Consider the following 24,470-nt stretch of genomic DNA (forward strand, 5'->3'; position numbering starts at 1 on the left):
CCTTTCTTCTCAATTTACTTGCCCTTTACAAGGACACATATCCTTTAGGATCCAGGAAAACTTTTCTTATTCTCTAATCTACATGTCCTCTAATTCTATTTTATTTTGTGGCCATTGATTTTCTATACTTTCTACCCTAATAAGTAATACTAGGGTCCACATGTCTGGGGAAATGCTGGGGATAGGGAGGCAATAGTGTGGTATAGAAACCCCAAATTTCAACTGAACATCAGTTATCCCCTGCTACTCTGCCCTGTAGAATGCCTACTCTGTAGGCAATACACTTCCTTTCACTTTAAAGCTCTTTTCTCTCCTACCCTTTCCATGTTGTAATTACTATTGAAACCTGGCCCCCAACCCCTCCCTCCATTACACAGCCTCCTTGACTACCCTTTTCACTAATGGCTGGACCTTCACTCATTTCCCTTCGCTCACCGGTTGAGGCAGGGGAGCTGGAACATTCCTTGTTCCCCATGGTTCCTTCCATGTTTTTCTCCTATCCCCATCACTCAGTAACCTCTTCTTCTTTACAATTCCTGCAGTTAATATGTTATCCCCCAAACAAAATCCTGTTAGCTGTTGTCTACAGACCTCTAGGTCATTCCCTTTCTATTCTCAATGAGTTTGATATATGGCTCACAATGTTTCTCTCCTCCCCAACTTCTGCGATCATACTAGGGGACTTCAAAATATGTGTTGACTCAAACACTCTATCCATTCATTTCTTCAACCTACTCACCTTTATTCCTCTACTCCATCTCAGCCACACACAAAGGTGGTCATACTTTTGATCTTGCTATCATCCACTAATGTACCACTTTCATATGAGACAATTTTGAAATCTCCTTATCCACCCATAATATATTGGCTTTTCATTTCTTCCTCTGCCATCCCTCTTTGCCCACACTTTAACTGCTCTTGATCTCCTGGACCATTTCCCCTGTACTACCCTCTCTCCCCCCTTTCTTCAAGTGTTTCATGAATGAATTAATCTCTAAATGTCTTGATCTTCTTGAATCCCTATCATTCTTATTTTATCATTTCACTTATTATGTACTTCCAAGTCCCAGTCACCATTCATCATCTTTGTTCCTACATACATGTTGCTAAATGAAGATGGGAGAAAAAATCATACAACCATTCTGAATGGTTCCAAAAAATCTATATTTTGCCAGTTCAAATGTGCTTTCACAGTTATTAGGCAATATTTCTATACCTGCTTAAGTAACCCACTATTCCACTTTCTACAATGGCTCTTCTAAACTTTTTCATTCTTTATTACAGTTCTCATCACTGCCCCCCAATCACTTACTCACCTACCCTCATACTTTACAGAAAAACAATTGAGATAATTCTACATGAGCTCCATCTATAATCATTTTCTTCATCTCATATCACTGGCATTCCTTCTGACACTATTTTCTCCTTTACCCCATCTCACATGATGAGCTAGCCTTAGGTCTTGCTAAAGCTAAGCCTTCTAAATGCTCAAGTCATTCCATCCATTCTCATCCTACAGACTGCCCCTCTTTCATTTCCATTCTATCAGTTATCTTCAATCTCTACTAGCTAGAGTTATGTCCATGTCCCCCTATCCACCAATATGGCAGAGGAAATGCAGTAAGTTCTCAGAACTCACAACACAATTGCTCCAAAAAACCTCCAAATAATGCCATAGGACTATTCCTGGAGCAGAAAACCCCACAAAAGAATGTACTGAGATCAATTTCCAACCAAAGATGGCTTACAAGGTTGGCGCCAGGGGCGGGGGGGGGGGGGAAGGGTTGAGGGGGTGCTGCTGTGCTGAAGCAGGAGTGAAGCCCAACCCTACAGTCATGCTGACATGGATCCATCCCAGGAAGGCCTCAACAGAGAAAGATACCCCCAGAGCCTCTGAATGAGCTATAGCGCCAGTGTCATCTGGAACTAAGCTCACAATACCTTGAGAGGGCTGAGCCCTTGGCAGCGGGGAGATTACAGGGGTCTCTGCTGGTACTGATGTGGAACTTGGATTTTTCACCCCTGCTGAGAACCAAGAAGTAGGCTTGTGTAGCAGTGGCTCAGCTTGGGGAGGGGCCCAAGATCACGAGAGCTAACAAGCACAGCACACAAAGTTTTATTGTCTGGTTAATTAGCAAGTTGGCCTGGCACTATCTCTGAAGAACTTGCCCCTCCTTAAATCATACCACCTGGGACCCCCTGAAGCTTGGGACAATGAAGCTAAAAGTCAAGTGAAAGACTGAAAAGATGAGCAGACAGAGAAAGGTGAGGCCCATAGGAAGTTTCTTTAGTGACAAGGAAGATCAAGGTCACCCTCAGAAGAGGATAGCAATGTCAGGGTTCCTACATCCAAAGCTTCCAAGAAAAATATGAATTGGTCTTAGGCCATGGAGGTACTCAGAAAGGACTTTAAAGATAAAGTAAGAGAGGTAGAGTAAAAAATGGAAAGAGAACTTAGAGTGATGCAGAAGGGTCATGAAAAAAAAGTCAACTGCTTAAAAAGTCAAATTGTCCAAGTGGCAAAGGAGGTACAAAAGCTCTCTGAATAAAATCATTGCTTAAAAAATTATTATTGAGCAAATTGAAGCTAATGACTTTATGAGAAATCAAGACAAAATAAAACAAATCCAAATGAATAAAAAAAAATAAAAGGCAATATGAAATATCTCCTTAGAAAAACTGCTGACCTGGAAAGTAGGTCCAGGAGAGATAATTTGAAAATTATTGAAATACCTGAAAACCATGATCAAGGAAAGAGCTTAGACATCATCTTCTAGGAAATTGTCAGGGAAAATTGCCCTGATATTCTAGAAGCGAAAGGTAAAATAGAAATTGAAAGAATCCACCAGTCACTTTTCTCAAAGATATCCCAAAAGGAAAACTCAAGGGATATTATAGACAAATTCCAGAGCTCCTATGTCAAGAAGAAAATATTGCAGGCTGCCAAAAAGAAAGAATTCACCCCACCCCCACCCCCACCCATGCAGCTTGAAATGTTCTCCTTCCTTATCTCTTCTTCTTGGCTTCATTGACTTTCCTTAAGTCTCAAATAAAATCCTAATGTTTACAAGAAATCTTTCCCAGATTCTCTTAATTCTAGTGCTTTTCCTTAGTTAATAATTTTCTATTTCTTCTGAATATAGCCTGTCTGTAGGTGTATAATATATATACATATACATAATCCATATGTGCATACATACACATATTTACACACATACATATACATATATGTATAGACATGTACATGCTAAATACATTCATATGAATTTGTATATAATATGTATATAAATATATGCATATAGATACAATTTGTGTGTTTGTTGTTTCCTCCATTAGTTTGTAAGCTTGTTAGGCAAATAACTATATTTTGCCTTTTTCCATATCCCCAATATTTAATTCAATGCCTGGTATATAGAAGGTACTTAATAAACATTTGTTAATTGGTAGATTGATAAATTTCTCACTTTTATATATATATATGTCTATTACAAAAAGTCTGGTAGTTTACTCATTTAGCTTTATCGTCCAAATGCCATTTAGATAAAAAAGGCATAATACCCTCCCCTTAACTCCTCAAAAATTGATCAGTATGAATGTTCTTTAGTTATTATATAAAATGACATTTGAATATTACCTATACAGACTCTCAGAAAATGGCCAGAACTAATAAGTCAGCTGATGGAACTTTGTGTGAGATAACACAGATGATGTGCTTGACAAATATTAAGGCACAGTACAAATAATAGTAATGATTTTGTTGTTAGAGTGATCAGTCCTACCATACAATTGCCAGACATGGAGTTGAGTAGAAAAGAGCACTATTCTGGGGAACCTGAGTTTAGATATCCACTTTCCACTTTACTCTTGGTGTGACATTGGGCAAGTCACTTCACTTCCTTCCTTATATAGAGATTTTTGCACCTGAGATAAGGACCACAAATATAGCACTGGCCTATGAAGGGGAGAAAAGAAACCTGGGGTAAGCCAGAGGCATCTTCCGGGAAGACTGCCACATGTACGGATAGAGATCAAGGCATATCAGGGAGGAGCTCATCCTGACCTGTCATCTGATATGAGAGCTTCCTATTTTATCTAGGACTTAGCACAGTACCTGGCACATAGCATGGGCATTACCTGACTAATTGTTATTCTTGAGTAGGGGACAAATGCTATTGTTTAAACACTGCTAAAATACTACCAATGCTGTTAATGCACTTTATTTTTTTTGGGGGGGGGGGAATGAGGATTAAGTGACTTGCCCAGGGTAACACAGCTAGTAAGTGTCAAGTGTCTGAGGTTGCATTTGTACTCGGGTCCTCCTGAATCCAGGGCTGGTGCTTTATCCACTGCACAACCTAGCTGCCCTTGTTAGTGCACTTTAAATTCAACACTCTATACATTTGGCAAGTTTTCAATTCAGTACCCAAGATCAAAGTTTTGATCATCTTATACTAGTGACAACTCTGCCAAGTCGCTTTGAACTAATTATTGTAGTCCATGGCTTCTTTTTGAATCTGAAATGCTAACCCAAATTACCCATTTCAAAGGAATTTTCTCAGGATGATTTTGAATTTCACCTGATGTTCAACTGGGGTTCAACTGAGGCAAGATCAGAGAATTATGTATATAAGTATATGCATGCCCATTATTCTGATATTTCATCTCATTTTCGAAAATATTTTACCTACTCCACAAATTCACACGCTTCAAATTTCAATTGTCTCAAAAATCGTGCTGATATTAAGTGACAGACCACCTTCCCTGCTTTCCCCCCACACACTATATCACTGGAAATCCTTCATCCATTAGCATTGTGTTTTCTTTCAACTTCATCCCTGTCTTGTTTTCCCAGTGATGGTGAATGCCTAGAGGCCTTCTTTTTACACCCTAGCAGAAGCACTGCTAAGAAACTAGAAGATGGGATTACCAATTGAGGCTGGCTTTCTGCTCAAACACTGCTGTTAATACACTTTGTTAAAGGGCAAGTTTCTATAGCAAGCCTGGATTATTAATGCAAAGGATATGCTTTCAGCAGAAGCATTCAAGTGAGAAATGTGTAAGCAAGAAGATATCAAGTGAACCATTTACTCCAATGAAAGAACTGTCATGAATGTTCCACCTATCATCTAGTTTTAAATTTCCTTGCTTCAAATACGGATCCCTCCCTAGCCCCCCTTTAATAATGGAGTATCTTTAAACACGAGAAAGCTCTGCCCTGCCTAATGCTAGTGTGGGAGGGAAGCCTTCTAGACTTGTGGACTCAAGAATCCTTGTAAAACCTTTTAGCTCAACAAGCAATTACCTTCACCCAACTTCACCCCTGACCTCAATCTCTTCCACCATGTGATACTATGCCAGCGTGCTCAGAATCAATGTTCTGCATGGCCGAAGCATCAGCCATTGAAAATCTCATTGAAACTAAGGGCTAGCTTTGTGCTTATGGGAAGTTATTAAGACTTCAGGCAATCAGGGATGCTGGCAATCTCTATTAAAAGCTAAACACTAGAGAGACCACTAGGTTGCAGGACTGAACAATTCTCAAAAGAAATTGAGCTTTATTTCCCCCCCTGCCAAGTGGAGTATAACATATTCTGGGCAAAATGTGTGTTTAAAATGATATTTCCTTTAAATTAAAATAGAGTTTGCCTCATCTTTATCATTTTCATTTTGTAGAATCATAAACACATGTAGATTAAGTGTTATACTTGAGGAAAATATGGTTTCAATTCCTGCCTCTGACATTTATTAATTATGTGTCCTGAAGCAAATCACCTGACCTTTCTGAGCCCCTGCCTACTCCCTTAAACTTATTCCTGTGCCATAGATGGTAATAAAGTGTTTCTTATGCTGATTAAGCAATAGACTCTTTGCATATTTATCACAAGAATCCATTTTTGCCAAAAGAGCCTCTTATAACTCTATGAAAAACCAAATAGAAATATCCACTTGTGGTCTTACACTATAATAGAGCCAGACAAGCTCCCTTAAAACTTCTCTCTGCATCAACACTGAGTTTTAGCATTATCCTAAACCACTGGTCACTCCAGAGAACAAACTCTTTCTCTATCTCTCTTTTTATTGTTATTGTATTTTATTTTCCAATGACATGTTTAAGATTGTTTTCAACATTCATTTTGTAAGATTTTTGCTTAGAAATTTTTCTCACTCTCTCTCCTCCCTGCTCCCTCTCCAAGACAGCAAACAATCACAAAGGTCTGTCCATGAGGCACCTCATTTGATCAAGTATAAACATCCTAAGCGCTGCATAGCCTTACATAAGTGGAATAATCAAAGGGTAATGTGTTGGCAAAAACTGCTGGGAAAACCAGAAAACAGTACAGTGGAAACTAGGTATAGACTAACATTTCACACTGTATAACAAGGTATGGTCAAAATGGGTATATGATTTACACATAAGTGGTAATATCATAAGCAAATTAGGAGAGTATGGAAGGGAAGAATTTAGGACCAAACAAGATATGGAGAGCATTATGAAATATAAAATAGATGATTTTGATTATATGGAATATTTTTTTAAAAGTGTTTTGCAGAAACAAAACCAATGCAATCAAAATTAGAAGGAAATCAGAAAACTGGGGGAAAATTATATCAAGTATCTCTGATAAAGGCCTCGTTTCTCAAATCCGTAGAGAACTGAGTCAAATTTATCCAACTGATAACTGGTCAAAGGATATGAACAGGCAGTTTTCAGACAAAGAAATGAAATATTCATATAAAAGTGCTCCAAATCACTATTAAATTAAGAAATTCAAATTAAAACCTCACCCCAGGGGCAGCTAGGTGGCACAGTGGATAGAACACCAGTCCTGGATTCAGGAGCACCTGAGTTCAAATCCGGCCTCAGAGACTTGACACTTACTAGCTGTGTGACCCTGGGCAAGTCACTTAACCACAATTGCCTCACCAAAAACAAACAAACAAACAAAAAACCCTCATTCCTATCTAATTGGCTAATAAAACAAAAAAGAAAAATTTTAAATGTTGGAGTGGATGTGGGAAAACTGGGACTCCACTATTGGTGGAGTTGTTAACAGATCCAACCAGTCTGGAGAAGATTTTGGAACTATGCCCAAAGACATATAAAATTGTGCATGCCCTTTGATCTAGTAATACCACTGCTATGTCTGTATCTCAAAGAGATCAAAAAAGGAGGGTGGGGGAAGAACGAAAAGAAAAAAAAAGTGTGTAATTTAAGATTCTAAATGTGGATTCTAATCTGTTCCCCCAGTTTTGGGGGAAACTGATTAAAATCAATGATAAAATGAGTTTAGGTTTTTAAGGGTTTATTGAAAAATAGAAAGAGAAAGATTGAGAACAGAATTCCAACAGCCTGGCATTCCTATCTTTCCTCAAATTTCCTGTGAAGTCCTCTGCCACCACCATCAAGTCAGGAACCCAAAAGAGACAGAGCTCTCCACGCAGGCCCTCTTTCCTCCTTCCTGTCCCCTCCCAGAAAATTGGAGGCTCCTCAAGTTGATTGGCTGGTAGCCTTGATAGACAGCACCCATGAGCAAACGTCACTTCCTGACGCCAAGGAAAAGCCACATGGCCTTGCCCTCTGAGGCATTTTGCTCATGGTGGAGCTTTCCCATAGTAAGTCTCCAGTAGGTGGCATCATTCCAATCATTACAAAATGAACCTATTTGTACAAAATTTTTATAGCATCTCTTTTTGTGGTAGCAAAGAGTTGGGAATTAGGGGGATATCTATCAACTGGGCAGTAACTAAACAAGCTATGGCATTTGATTATTTTTTTGTTTGTTTTAGCAACAAACATTTATTTTATTTTTTCCAGTTACATGTAAGGGTAGTTTTCAATAGTCATTTTCATAAGATTTAGAGTTCCAAATTTTTCTCCCTCTCTCCCTTTCTTTCCCCCTCCTCAAGATCACAACCAGGTTATATATGTACAATCCACAAGTGTTCTTTTTATCAGTTCTTTGTATGGGGTGGATAGTAAGCTTCATCATTAGTCCCTTGGGATTGTCTTGGATCATTGCATTGCTGAGATTAGTTAAGTCATTCTCAATTGCTCATTGAACAATACTGCTGTCACTATGCACAATGTCCTCCCAGCTTTGCTCACTTCACTATACAGTGACGTTCATTAGTCTTTCCAGGTTTTTCTGGGATCATCCTGTTTGTCACTTCCTATAGTGCAAAACCATTCCACTACAATCATATAGCACAGCTTCTCCCATCATTCCTCAATTGATAGAAATTCCCTTGATACTCAATTCTTAGCCTCCACAAAGAGTTGCTATATTTTTTGTACAATTTTACCCCCTTTTCTCTTTTTCATGATTACTATTCTTAACTGTTTCCCTTCCATCCTATTCCCTTCCCCATGATATTTATGATATTATCCATCACTCTTCAATAGGTCTATGTTTCTGTCCTTCCCCTCCCCCACTCTGCCCTTCCTTCTTTTGCCCCTCTCTCTTTATCCCCTCCCCCTCCTATTTTCCTGCAGGGTTAGAGAGATTACTCAATCTAATTCCCTCCTTGAGCCATTTCTAATGAGATTGAGGTCTTTCAGCCAATTCTGATGAGTGTTAAGCTCATTTACTGCCCAGATTAAATAAATTACTCCACCCAGTTGGGTATGTATGTTAGTCCCTCCTTGAGCCAACTGTGATGAGCTTAAGGTCTTTGAGCCTTTTCTGATGAATATAAAATTCATTTACTGCCCTGTTCCTCTCCCATCTCATCCCCCACTCCATAAGCCTTTTCCTGTTTCTTTCATGTAAGATTTCACCTCTGCCTTTCCCCCTTTCCCAGTGCATTCCCCTCACCCCTCAATTTAACCCTAAGGATGTCATCGTGGGGCAGTTAGGTGACACAGTGGACAAAGCATGCACCCTGGACCCAGGGGGATCCCAGCTAAAACTCAGTCTCAGACACAAGACAGTCACCCACTGTAAGACCCCAGGTATGTCCCCCAACTCCAATTTTTTATAGTTCTCTAGGGTCTTGTATTTGAAAGTCAAATTTGCTATTCAGTACAGGTTTTTGCATCATGAATACCTGAAAATCCTCTTTGTCATTAAAGTCCCATATTTTCCTCTGAAACATTATGCAGAGTTTTGCTGGGTAGGTGATTTTTGGTTGGAATCCCAATTCCTTTGCCCTCTGGCATATCATATTCCATGCCCTCCAGTCCTTTAATGTAGAAGCTGATAGATCTTGTGCTATCCTGACTGGGGCTCCACAGAACTTAAATTCTTTCTTTTTGGTAGCCTACAAGATTTTCTCCTTGACCTAAGAGCTCTGGAATTTGGCTATAATATTCCTAGTAGCTTTCTTTTTGGGATCTCTTTCTGGAAGTGATCAGTGAATTCTTTCAATTTCTATTTTAGCTTCTGCTTCTAGAATTTCAGGGCATTTTCCCCTGAGAATATCTTGAAAGATGATGTTTAAGCTCTTTCCTTGATCATGGTTTTCAGGTAGACCAATGATTTTCAAATTATCTCTCCTGGATCTATTTTGCAGGTCAGGATTTTTCCCAGAAGATATTTCACATTGCCCTCTATTTTTTTTTTAATTCATTTGGATTTGCTTTCTTGTGTCTTGGTTTCTCATAAAGTCACTGGCTTCCATGTGTTTAATCCTAATTCTTAGGCAATTATTTTCATCAGAGAGCTTTTCCATTTGGCTTTTCAAGCTGTTGACTTTTTTTTCTCATGTCTTTCCTGCATCACCCTCATTTTTCTTTCCATTTTTTCCTCTACCTCTCTAACTTTATCTTAAAAGTCCTTTTTGAATGCCTCTATGGCCTAAGACCAATTCATATTTTTCTTGGAAGCTTTAGATATAGGGGCCCTGATTTTGACATCTTTCTTTGATGGTGCACCTTGGTCTTCCTTGTTACTGAAGAAATTTCTATGGTTCTCACCTTTCTCTGTCTGCTCATCTTGCCTTTGTTTTACTTGACTTTTAGCTCCTTAAAGTGGGGCACTGTTTCCAGGCTGCAATATCCCAAACTTAAGAAGTCCCAGGTGGTATCATTTAAGGAGGATCAGGTTCTTCACTCACCTGGCCTATTCCCTGGTCTGTAGATGACCCCAGACCAACTAACTAATCAACCAGCTTTGTATGTTGTGGTTGTTAGATCTGAAGAGCCTGTGTCCCTGCCCCACCTGGGCCACTGCTACTCAAGCCTACCTCCTGGTTCCCAGCAGGGGTGAAAAACCCAAGTCCTGCCTCAGCACCAGCATAGACCCCTGTAGTTTCCCCCTTGCCCAGGGCTCAGCCCTCTCGCCAGACTGTGAGCTTAGTTCCAGATGACACTGGAGCTTCAGCTGAGTCAGAGACTCTGGGGGTCTCCTTCTCTGGTGAGGCCTTCCTGGGACTGCATGTGTGTCAGGGTGACTGTGGGGTTGGGCTTGACTCCTGTATTGGCACAGCAACTCCCTCCTTCTGACCTTCCAAGCTGTTCTTGGTTAGAAGATGATTTCAAGACATTCTTCTGTGAGTTTTTTGCTCTGGGCATTTTCCTATGGCATTATTTTGATGTTTTATGGAGCGATTGTGTCATGAGTTTGAGAGCTCACTCAGAATTTTATTTTAATAGAATATTATTGTACTTTAAGAAATGATAAGCATAATGGTTTCTGTAATGCCTGGAAAGGTATACATGAACTGATCCAAAATGAAGTGAACAGAACCAGGAGAACCTTAACAGCAATACTATACAATGAAAAACTCTGAATGACTTAGCTAGTCTCAACTATATAATAGTCCAAGAAAATTGCAAAGGACTCACGATAAAAAATGCTATCTGCCCCCAGAGGGGGGGAAACACCCAACAACTGATGCTGTCTGAATACAGATTGAAGTATACTATTTTTCTCTTTCTTTTTTTGTTTGAGTCTTCTACAAAATGATTTAAATGATTGCACATGTATAATCTATATCAGATTGCTTACCATCTCAGAAAGAGTGGAGGGAAGGGAGAGAGACATGGAACTCAAACCATAAAAAAAAGAATGTTAAAACTTGTTTTTACAATTGAAGGAAAAATAAAATATTGTTTAAAAGGCAGTGTGTAGGGCTCTCTTTCTAATGGAAGAAGAGATCACTCGGGGCTTTCCCCAGAAATATGAAGTAATATGCCTTCTAGAAAGGGAATTTTAGCCAGGTTGCTTGGGCTTCCTCAGTAGTCTATGTTTCTACTTATTAGATTTTTTCTGTAAAACCTTAAGCAGTAAAATGAGGTGTTTAGACTGGATGGCCTCTAAGTCTATTTGCAGATCTAAATGCATAATCCTATAATCTCAAATAGAAAAAAATGGTTATTATTTTTAGTTCAATCCAGTCTCATATTTTGGAATCAGTTACTAGAATAACATGGGCAATTGCTCTTTTTTATCTTGTGGTTTTCTTTTCTTTTTTTTTCAGTTAATCAAAATCTATTGTACCTTCCATTAGAAAGAAATAAAAAGAAAGACCCTCTAACAGGTATGTATAATCAGGAGAAACAACATTTATGCTTTGGTTGCAACCAAATACATACATATACACATAGAAACACACTTATGTGTTTATGTATGTATCGATGTATGTATCATTCTATATCCTGAGACTGTCACTTCTCCTTCAAGGGATGGTTAAATTGCTTCATCATTCATCCCCTGGAAGTTATATTGCTTCTAATTCTTAAGGGATTTCATTTTTTCCACCAAAGTAGTGTATTTTCACAAAACTGCTTTTATCCAAGGACTCAAATTCATTTGCAGAAGAGTGTCCTTATTAGTGGAAAATGATTACTCTATGCTCTATTGCTGAGTGAGAGGTAGAGTTGGTTAGAGCTTTGGAGAAGATAATTCTTAGATGTTCTGCAGCCCGGATTCAAGAAAGCACATGTCAGGTTACCAGTTCTTTTTACAGAGATGTCCATGGAGGGAGGGCAAAAGAAACAAATAAGCAAATAAAAAAACTCCAGGAAGGAACATCCAATCTGTGGAGGACCCAGTGTCTTGAGTCTTCCCGTATTCCCAAGTTGCCATATTTTGGGGGAACTTTTCATTGAATAAGAACAAGTATTCTCTCTTTCTTGAGCTCTCACAAACTCCACTCTTGACACAGGCACAGAACATTGAAAAACCATTCTCCTTCAATGAGGAGATACTTGATTCCCAGCTGCATATTGGTATTACATTATTATATTAATTGTTAGCCTGTTTCTGTTTGCTTCACTCTAGGACAGTTCTTAAGAGTGCTCCCAGAAGAATCTGTATAATTCTGGAGTCACCCTTGCTTCCCTCTGGCTTCTAGTATATATCTTCCAATTCTCATCCACCCAACATCCAGGTATATAAAATCAGGGTAGCCTTCTCAAATTATTATCCATGATCCTCTACTGACATTGGTGTGAAATGCTATGCCCATTTGTGGTCCAAGGACCTTGTTCACAGTGCCCCTGTCAAAAATTCACTCTGTGACTGTTCTGTCATAATTTGCCTGATTTATCAGAAGCTAATCCTAGATAATTTTCTGAGATTTTTATTGCCTTTTCTCTCCCAGTGGCACAGTGCTCATATGTTCATCTGATTGTTATGGTTCTTCCAATTCATGCTGTATTTCACAATCTTTCACACCTAGAGGACTAAATTGAATCCTGATCATGGTCGTGGTCTTGTTCCTGGTCCAATCCTGTCTGTTAAACACTGATGAAGTGGCACTGGACATTCGAGAATCTGTAAGGTGATCTAACCTACTTTGATGTTAGAGGATTATCCCCCAGTTTTTAAAGCAATTCACACAAATCTGAGAAGAAAACTCAAAGTCCTCGAATTCAATAAATATTTGGTAAGGATCCATTTTGTACAAGACCATGTATCTATGCTATGGGATACAAAAACAAAATAAAGAAACATCCTAATTGATAAAAATGTCCTCTGCCCAAAGGGAACTCAAAAAGTTTCCTTCTAATTGGTGCCTGAACAAGATCCCCCTTTAACAACATAACTTTCATCTTTTGCTGGAAGATTTCTAGAAAATAAAGTGATAGGAGGCAGTATATTCACTACATGTTTTTAAAAAATACCCATAATTCTGTTAGAAAAATGGGAGAATTTGCTTTGAAACTTGGTCTGGAAAGAACCTAAAGCTTCAAAAAAAAAAAAAAAAGAAGAAGAAGAAGAAAAGTAACTGCCTCTTAGCTTCTTTTTACTCACAAGTAATACTCCAGGATAATACTAGAGATAACAAAATGAAATAGTTTCAAGTAGCACAGAACTTGAAGCAACAATGTTATGACTTGGAATCATATTTTGGAAGTGCATGTTTCCATGAAATTAATTAGCAAACTGAAAGTATTGTAGTCTTTCCTAGCAGGGATTTCATTAGAAGGAGAGATTAGTGTTGGCCCCCACGCTGTTGTCCTTGACAGTAGAAGGGTTCAGGTTACCTAACATGAAAAATTCAAATAAAATGTTCTTTCAGGAGAGAGTTGAAAATATTCAGACAAAATTATCTTCAGCAATTCTTTGTTAAAAGAAATCTAGCATCAAAGGGCACTGTTACTGATTTGAGTTTTGAAATCATTGAATAAAAGCCAAATGATCTCAAAGGGGCTAAAAATGCAATTGAACTAGATTAAAGGGATGAGATGATGAAACAGTCCAGTTCCCTCATTAGCTGCTTTTTCAGATGTTGAGACTGGGGTGGGTGGGTATTTAAACCTTAGAATGTTTGGATATTGAGGGAGTGTATACATGTACATATCAGGGAGGGTCTCAATGATCAGAATCAGAAGCAAAGCCAAAATCATTTCACAGAGAAGGAAAATTAAAAAAAAAAGTAAGAAGTCAATGAAAAATGCATGAAAGACAAAAGAGAGCAAGGGTTTTGATGCAAAAGGAAGATGTGGTAAAATACAAATGTAAGAACAAAGTGGCTTTTGATATTTTGCCAAATAAAAAGAGAGCTATTTGTGTCATTTTATCTTGGAATATCAAGTGGCTTATAAATTGATGTTAACAGCTTCCATATGACTATCAATATAATGTAGTGAGTAGTAGTGGGTAGTAGCCTATTAGTCATAAAGAATTGAAAAGAAAAAAAAAGACTAGATTGTGGGAGGAAGAAAAAATTCAAGCGAAGAGAAATGAGTCAGCTCATTGGAATGTATCAGGAAAAAAATAGCAGTTCAATAAAGAATCCCACATCTTAGACAGATGGAAAGATAGATAATAGATTCCTAACCGAGTTAGAATCTGAGGGAGCTTAGAGGTCATCTAGTCCAATTCCTATCATTTTACAGATGACACTGACCCAGAGAAGCCACTTTCCCAAGTTCACACAAGTATTAAGTCGACTTAAGAAACTATATAGTTTAATACATAGCTGAATAATAATCCCTTCTCCAATATCCATGACAGATAGCCCGCCAGATTCTTTTTAAAGTCCTCCAGTGATGGAGAACTCACTACTTTTGGAGGCAGCCCATTCCATTTTTTAAGAGTTCTAATTTTCAAGAAGGTTTTCCTGACATAAAAATAAAATAGGCCTCCGCAATGTCTAGTAATTACTTGCTTCTAGTTCTACCCCAAGATACCAAACAGAACACATCTAAACCCTCTTTAGAAATTAGAAAATTCCTACATCCTAGAACATAAACTGAAAGGGACAACACAAAGCTAATATAAAGAAAAAGAAAAAAAAACACTTATTACTATGGAACAATAGCTCTTAAAACATATCCCCATTTTATATAGAGAGGCATTGTAACATAGTGTACAGAGGGCTAGCTTTGGAGTTAGGAAGACCTGGGTTCAAGTCATGGCTCTAGTTTATACTACCTTTGTGTCCATGGTTATATTTTTTGTTGCAGTTCATCTTTTGTTTTCAAAGATGGCCAGTGATATCACAGGTGATGTCTTGACTTGTGTATGAGTTAGATTTAAGGGAAGCAGAGTTACACAAAGTCATATCATCTTCAATCTCCCTGAATCATCTGAAGTCCAGGGACAGAGCCTTGGTATCTTTGTTGTCTGACCAAGCAAACCAGTCTAGTATTTTTGCCAAGAAAACCGCAAATGGGGTCATGAAGAGTCAGAAAATACTGAACATTACTTGCTTTCCTTGCATAGGGGAAAGGAAAGGGGACAAACATTTTTATAGTGTCTACTTTATGCCAAGCATTATGTTAAGCACTTTATAAGTATTTTTGCATTATTCCCATTTTATGGTTTAGAAAACTGAGATAATAAATTTTGTGATTTGTCCTGGGGATACACAGTTAGTGTCTGAGGCTGAATTTGAACTCAGTTCTTCCTGATTTCAGGCCCAGAACAATAAATAGATACTGTATCACCTAGCTCTCTAGTGGACTGCCAAAATTTTTAAAATAGTCGGTCATTAATCTCCCTTTTTCTCTTGATTTTCAATAGAGTATATTTTCTTATTTTGATAATCCCACCAAGTACTCTCCAAATATTGCCCTTTTATTCCTTGAATAATTACTAGTTTTTCTACCCTTGCCTCTCTTGTGAAATTCTTTACTTAAGTCTCTTTCACTGAATAGGAACTCCTGAATCCTGGGATACAGATTTGGTTTATTAAATTTAGAATTCTTTAGGATGCAAAGGGAAAAAAAATAAATGAAATAATTTAAAAGAGTTGTAAATAGTATTTCCACTGAATCAATTAACATTCATTATGTACCTACTATGTGTAAGATGCTATTCTAGGTTCTGGAGGAGATATAAAATGGAGATGAGATAATATCTCTGCATTTAATGAGCTTACTTTCTCCTAGAAGGGAAGAAAGACAAACAGATGATAAGTGCATTACAGATTTACAAAACAAAATACCCTGTGAAGTCTGGGCTTTGTTAAGCAGGAAATGGAGAGAAGGGGGAAAGGGAAAAAGATCTTCTGAAGTGTTAGAATTCACTTAGGGATTTAAAGGATGGCATAGAATACAACAAGTAAGCATAATAAAGGAGGGCATCCCAGGTATAGAGAACAATGTGAGCAAAGAGGTGGAAGCTGGAATATGGAGAGAATGTGCAGCATACAGAAAACTTAAGCCTTTGGCTGAAAAGAAACTTATAATATTCCTCATATGTTACCTGATATTATTAAAATTGTCCTCAGTAAAAGAAAAAAAATTCATCATTGGCCATACAGAGTACTAACAATGGAATTATGCTTTCTACTAGATATGGGTCTTCTTTGCCATGTTGAAAAAAGGAAAGAAAAAAGAAATCCTCACTCTTTATTTTCTTTTCTTATTCTCAAAATCAATTACCTCCTTTTTTATTCTACTTGGTGTTGTGAGATTTAAAATTTACTATAAGAGCATTAAACTCCCCCTTTAACTTTTCCCATATATACATATATACATGTATACATATATACATATATACATATATATATATATATACACACACACACACATATATATATATATATATATATATATATATATGTATATCTCACAGACCAGTAAGAAAAGAAGGCTCTGAGCTTTAATCAGAGAGGGATTAGCTTTTATTGTTTAGACTACAAACAGGTGATACCAATTAGGGAAATAGGAAAGTAGAAATACAAATGAATAGTCTTAGAGCTAAGCTTAGTCTATATTCTTTTATAAAACTCACCGAATCCCAAAACTGCCTGCCAGGCCGAGAACCAGACGATCACCAGAAGGTGCTGTCACCACTAAACTCAGAAGCCAGAGACTGCGAGACCTCGAGTCAACTTCAGTTCTACGCCAACTTAAAACGGAGCAGCAGCAGGCACATGGCTATTCGTCACGGTCTCCTCCCCAAAAGCCGCTTCTGTAGTATGCTGTTTTTTTTTACCAGTGTTCACTTCCTACATCAGTGAGTGACCAGTGTTGGAGAAGATACATATGCATTTCTAAAGTTAAGAAAAATGTGTTTTATCATGCAGGACAGTTCATCCTCTTTTTGAAAAATATGGCCGTCTTGATTCTTAGCATAAATGAAATCAGTTTATCAATAGTAGAACTTTTAACACCCCTTGATTACTTATATTTGGTTTTAGAATGTGTGTTTGTAAACTGGATGCCATTCTAAGATATGGAACCATTGGAAACAAAGCCAAGAAAATACATGGGGAGGAACATCTAGATGGCACATTGGATAGAGCACAAGCCCTGGAGTCAGGAAGATCTGAGTTCAAATATGACCTCAGACACTAACTAGCTGGGCAAGTCGCTTAACCCCGATTGCCTCACCAAAACAAAAACAAAACAAAACAAACAAGAAAATGATGACAGTTACATTTATAGGGACAGCTAGGTGGCACAGTGGATAAAGCACTGGCCCTGGATTCAGGAGGACTTGAGTTCAAATCTGGCCTCAGACACTTGACACTTACTAGCTGTGTGACCCTGGGCAAGTCACTTAACCTCCCCCCCCTGCAAGTCACTTAACTCATTACCCCAACCAAAAAAAAAATTACAAATAAATAAATAAATAAATGATTAGCAGGAGTACACTTTATATATATATATATATATATATATATATATATATTCCCTATATATATATATATATATATATATATATATATATATATTCCCCATATATATATACATATATATATATATATATATATATGGGGAAGCCTGAATGCAAGAAGTAGAAAATTATACTTCTTTCTTTGTTTGTTTTTAACTCCTCCCTCTTGAGAGAATCAGATATGTCCTCCACATAAATTCAAAGGGGCTTTTTTCCCTTTTGTCCACCATTCCCTCCCTTTTCCTTCTGAGTTAACCTTGAGAGGATGCTCCCCCTCATATAAGAGCAGACTACATACATTATTCAAGCCCTAGGGGCTATCTCCTTTCTCAAATTTCCCTTCCAGAGTTAAAGTTAGATAACAAAGAATTGTAAAATCTCAGGGTCTGGGTGGGTAGTGGCGGTGCCACCTGGAGGTGATATACATGTTTAGAAGTATCCTGAAGAATGTGAAACCTGAGTAACCAGTTCAGGTGAAATGGGACAGGGAATCCTTGTGTTGGGGACCTATTTAAACTCATTGTGAAACAAGCATGCTTTGTACCCAACTTTGAGATGTGTGCCCTTTCTTGCAAAACTGTAATAAAGGCCTTCCTGCTTTGCACCAGATGGTGGTCCTGCCTCAGTTTACCTGTTACTTACACTCTCATCCTACAATCAATTTAATTAAATTCAACAGACATTTATTATGATTCTTGTGTGCAAGGCATTGTACTAGGCTCTATGAATAAAAAGACAGTACAAAACAGACCCCTCCCTTAATAGGGAATTCATATAGTCTCATCCTATTCTATTCCAGACATCTCTGATGTCTTCCCTGCTCTCTCTTACATGAAGATACCCACAATTTTACTTTAGAGGCTCATGTAAAATATGACTCTATGATAATCAACCTTTCTCTTTCTGATTCATATATTTTTCCTAGATCTAAGGATGCTAAATCTTAGAATTATACACTTGAAAGATGGAAGAAATTCTAAAGAACATATTGTTGTTTAATTGTGTCTGACTCTTTATGAGCCCTGAACCATAACATCCCAATATGGTCTGTGAGGTTTTCTTCACAAAGATACTGGAGCGGTTTGACATTTTCTTTTCCAGTGGATTAAGGCAAAGAGAGGTTAACTGACTTGCCCAGGATCACAAAGCTAGTAAGTGCCTGAGGCTAGATTTGAATTCAAGTCTTCTTGACTCTAAACCCAGTTCTTTATCCACTGAGCCACCTAGCTGCCTTTCAATGAAAATATAATCCAACTATTTCATGGAAGAAGCAGATGAAGCCCTGAAAGGTTAAGTCATTTGTTCAAGGTCAGCATATTACTAACAGTGTTAAGATTCTAAACATGGTCACCTGAGTCCATAGCCAGCCATTCTTTTTTCTATTGTATCTTAGTTTTTGTTTCATTTTTTAAAAATCATGGATGTGGGCTGCACAGGAACATAAAATGAATTTTTTTAAATATTAAATTTATCAATACAAGTTTTATCAAGAATTTTGATAATCTTTATAAGAATTCAAATTATGTTTTCCACTAGGTAATAGAATATTCAAAATTACACATCATGGCATTTTCCCTTACCTCTGACTTTTCCCTTTTCTTTAAGAAAAATCAATTTTGGTTAACAAATAAAATCCATCTATTATTACAGGACACTGACCAATGTAAAATAAGATATGTTTTGTGCATTAAAATTTTAAACAAAATAGAATTTTTTAATGGAAGAGAATGAAAAATATAATAGGCAGAGAAATCTGGTGGGGGTAGTTTTTAGGCCAGGAATGATAAAGATTATAATAGAAAGAATGACAAGCAGTTTTAGCAATGGTAAAAGGCATCATTAGTCAATTGTCCAATGATAGTAAGATGGATTAAATTAATTTCAGTAAATAAGTCATAAAATTCTTCTTAATGCACAATGTTTGATGAATTAAGACAAAAGTGCTAAATGGAGGCTAAATTAAATATCATTTTAAAACCACTAAAAATTGAGTTATTTTAATTGTCTATCATTCAGAATGTGTTGTGCTCAGATATATTCATGACCCAAATAGTCCTTCCTCTTCCTGACATACGGAAAGCAAACTATAAAAATGTTGGTAATGCTTTCCTTCCTCTTCTTAGCTATAGCTATGTTTCCACATTGGAGAAGCTACTGTAAATATATCCAATCAGACATCTTTCTCTTCCCACTCCTGTGGCCTTTCATTGGATCCCTCCAGGCACTAAGAAGCATGACCCTTTATATTATCCATGGAAGGCTTTTGCAAGTTGGATCAGGTATGTAATCTGAGATTATTAGATCATAACTTCTAAGTGAAGAAAGACTTTAATGATCACCTAGTGCAAAGCTTCATTTCTTTCATTCTTTCTTTTTTTTTTTTTTGGTGGGACAATGATGGTTAAGTGACTTGCCCAGGGTCACACAGCTAGTGAGTGTCAAGTGCCTGAGGTTGGATTTGAACTCAGGTCCTCCTGAATCCAGGTCCTTTGCTTTTTCCATTGTGCTACCTAGCTTCCCCCTAGTGCAAAGCTTCTTAAACTGAGGATTGTGACCCCCATATGGGGTCATGTAACTGAATGTGGGAGGTTGAAAAAAATTTTGCAACAGTAAAGGGCTATGTATACTTATCGTATATATCTGTATACCCAGGGTCATATCAAAATTTCTCAGGTAAAATCGTGTCACAAGTTTAAAATGTTTAAGAAGCCCTGATGTAGTCCAACATTCAGATTTAAGTGATTAGTTAACTGAGACCTTCAGGGACAAAGTGACTTATATAAGATTATTCAAACAGAAATTGCTAGATATGGATTCAAACCCAGATCTTTTGCCTCCTAATACAGTGGTCTTTCAAACGTTACACTCTGTCTCTGACATTAGGAATAGTTATCATCAATCTTGCACTGTATAGTCATCTAGAGGTGTCAATTTTAAGGTTTCATTTAGGCAGATTGTTGAAAGCATTTTATGTATTCATGACAAAACCAAACCAAACCAAACACAGAATCTTATTTTTTCTGACCTTGCTATTGTCAGGGTCCAGGTATTTATGTATGCAGATACAGTACACTAGTGCCTAGCTGTATTGTTCTCTGCAAGGTCACAAAATATGAAACAGGTTAGAGGTTGTGTCTTCAATTTCACCACAAATATGCCCAGTGGACATCTTTCCATGTACAGTGAGGAGAATGCTTAGACTATTAAAATCTTAAATGAGAAGTAACTTAGTGGAATAATAGAGAAAGCCCAGGGCTTTGGGGATACCACAGTTCAAATCTTACTTCCAACATGTCTTTGCTGTATGATGTCAGGCAAGTCATTTAAATTTTCTGAGTATGCCTTATAGTTTATATACAAATAATAATGAGAACATTATCCCTAGAGTAAACTTATAGTTACATAATTTCAAAAATTCTCTAATATGCCAGAGAATATGAGATCTTGCTAATGTAGATATGTCTCCCATGATAGAGATTGTATTTCTTATGTATTTCATATAGATCTATTCTATGAATCATCTACAATAAGGGTCTCTTGTGTGACCCTTAGCATCCTCTTCTAATGAGTTCACTACAAAGAGTGTGTTATGGGGTAGTCTTATACTCTTGATACATTGAGTGGATACCAGTGGAGAAGGGAGGATATTTCTTGGCTTACTCCTTGCTTTCACAATTGGTCAGTCCATTTTCCCCATAGTCACACACTTCTTGATGCCATTTTGACTAAGGTTCTACATAATGCCCTTTTAGTGGTGTGTGTCAGCTTGTTCATACCATTTTTCTTTCCATTGCCTTTCAGGTGACCTTCAGCCTTAATTCCTCAGAGACTGTGCTCTCCCATGACTCACACAGCTTGATTACATCAAGTCTTTGCAAATCTTAGAGTCTTCTAAATGAGATTCAAACATAAAACCAAATCAGTTAAAAGAAAAAAAAAACTGAATTCTACTGGGGAGTCCTATCGAATAAAGACAGGTGCATCACAAAAATTTTAAAGGAATATTATAAATTATGTCAATTTTTTTTAGTATAATAGAAACTTTCTCCATTACTGTCAACACATCAAAGAGGTTATGGTTGTTGTAATTATAATTGTCTCTTTATTATAAAATACAACATTAATCACATTTGTATCTGAAGTTATTTCACCAGTGATGAAAATGATTAGACAAATTATACTGAAATTCCACCATGTAAAGTATGAGTATATACACAATTATAAGTAACACCTTTTAGTAATTAGATATTATGCTGTGTTTTACATTAAAATATATGATCAGTCTATTTAACTTTTCAGCAGAGCATCTTATTATCAATCTAAAATCTGATAGGAACTTCAGTGATTCAATTCAACTCAAGATTGTATTAAAGTTCTAACATTTGGGCACTGTGTTAAGCTGGAAATAAAAAAAAATGGACAGTCTCTCTTCTCAAGGATTTTACATTTTAAAGAAGGAAATCACTATGTATGTGTTTTGTATATACCTATGTGATTCTCTCTCATTAAAATAAGATTTTTTTTGAGGGCAGGGACTTTTCCCCTTTTGTCTTTGAATGTGCATTGCCTCAGAGAGTTCCTGGAATATAGTAAACACTTTAAAAAATGCTAGTTGATTAGCTAGTCAACAGACAAGGAAATGTAAAATATAAAATAAATTCAGTGTGACCTGGTGAATAGAAAACTTACCTTGAAGCAAGAAGACCCACTTGTGGATAAAATTTCTTATCTTTCTTCCTAAAATGATGGAATTAGCACAAATTAGAAAGTGAACACTGCCCTTAATGAGATTAAGATTCTGAAGGACTAAGTTATGAATTAAAGTAAGCCCTGATTGGCCACACCTTTAGTAGTCCATCTTTCCTACTTGTGAACAGTTTCCTTTTTATTTAACTTCCTTTATGGAGGTGAATACAGTTGAACAGAGAGGGAAAGATTGCCTCTGGGAAGAGTAAATTTCTCACAGATTAGTTCTTTTGCATAATAACCTAAAGTCCAGGGAGAAATCTTGAAAATATCTGGGAGGGGATGGTTTGGGAGATCCATAAAACAAACAGAGTCTGTAATTGACAAACTCTGGTTAGTCCCAGGCTGAATAAGTGGGGGAAGAGGGTTAGGGAGGAGAAAACTTTTTATTTACCCAAGTAACTAAAACTAAAAATAATTATGTCTTTAAAATATATTTTGTACATTCAGAATGAAAATTTTCTTTCCCCCCATTTTTCTTTTTGTCAGACCTTTGCACAAAATTTTAGGCTAAACTCACCCACAAACACATTTATCTTTCTTTAGACTATATCTTTTATTCCAGGGTATCTATAGTTACAAAATTATATGGAGAATTAAGCAAAATGGGCTATTTTTTTTTTGATGATCTAAGGAAAAAACAATTCTTCACCTAAATTGTCCAGATATTTTTCCCTTTCCCACTTTTAAAATCATTGATGTATCACAGTTTTGTTCTTATAATTTTCCCTCTACTTATAGTAATAATATCTGACATTTAAAAGGAGTTTCAAGATTAAAAAAAAAGTTCCTTCTTTCATTTAACCCTCAAAACAAGCCTGTTACTTAAGTTCAATGACCTTTGTCAACCTGAAAATTAGTGAGACAGTCAATATAGGAGAAATAAAATCTTTAATTGGGGCAAAGGAGCTATAATTCAGAAAAGCAGGAATGCAAGGAATACCCAAAGATGGGGACTAAGGACACAGTTTATATGGGGTAAGAGAACAGAGGGAGCTATGAGACTTCCCTTGAGTTAATTATAGAAGCTACTTAACTCTAAATAGAAACTACTTAATGTAAATGGACCCTTTTACATAATAACCTAAAGTCCAGGGAGCAAGGTGGGGAATCCTTGGGGGTAGGGGGAATAGTTTTTTGTGGGGGAGATCCATAAGTGAATCAAGAGTCTGGAATTGACAAAGATTGGTTAGCCCCAGACAATTCATTGGCCTGGAAATGGGGAGGTAGGGATCAGTCAGTTCTCAGTAAATTTTTGGTTATTACCTTCAATAGTTGTAATTTAGAAAACTGACACCATTTTTTTGACAATAGACTATTCATATTTGACTGATTTAGTTAGTATGAATTTTCCATCTATTAAGACAGCTCAACCACTCTGTGACTTAGAAATGGTCTTTTAAAGACTTTTGTAGCCAAAATTTTTATTACTCACAAGCCATTTGTGGGTCCTAAGCTTTTTGAGATTCTAATAGACTCATCCTTGAATAATAGATAGCACATTACAGAGTTTATACTCCAAGCACTTGCAGCTGGAGCTACCAGAGTTTGTATTTCATGGGCATCACCTTTGAGCACCCAAACCACACACCATCACAGGAGGAACACCAGAGAAAACAAAAACAATTTAATAAACAAATACAATGTTTGAACTAAACTCCCTTCTAGATTAAAACAAAAAAAGAAAGAAATATCAAAATCAAAGAAAGAAAACAAAGAAACACGCATACAAACAATGGAGATGTGAACACTGCATTGTGATAGCTCATGGTATTTAAATGTTTCTTGGTGATGTTTTTTCTATAACCCAACTTCTTCATTTTATAGATGAGAACTCAATCAATTTCTCTTGGAAATAGTCAGGACTTTAACTTTGTTGTGCTACTTATTTAAACTTTTCCTTGACCTTTAAAAGAAATATTTTTGATTACCATTTCAAATAAACCAGTTACTTCCTTAGTGGAATTTTCAGTGTAAGAGAGGGACTTTATCATATTGCATCTATTGGAAAGTCAGGGAGTGTGAACATTTAACAAATAATGATGGCATAGGCTTTTTTCCTCTGAATCTTTTGGCCTCTAAAATAAAATAATGATTTTGGGTTTTTTTTGGTCTTGATATTGCATCAAGGTTAGGCAGCTTGTTTCTGCTCCAAATATGTACACTCCTAGGACAAGAATTCTTAAAAGACAAGTTATTGAAATA

This window comes from Dromiciops gliroides, chromosome 6 (assembly GCF_019393635.1).
Source record: "Dromiciops gliroides isolate mDroGli1 chromosome 6, mDroGli1.pri, whole genome shotgun sequence".
Taxonomy (NCBI): Eukaryota; Metazoa; Chordata; class Mammalia; order Microbiotheria; family Microbiotheriidae; genus Dromiciops; species Dromiciops gliroides.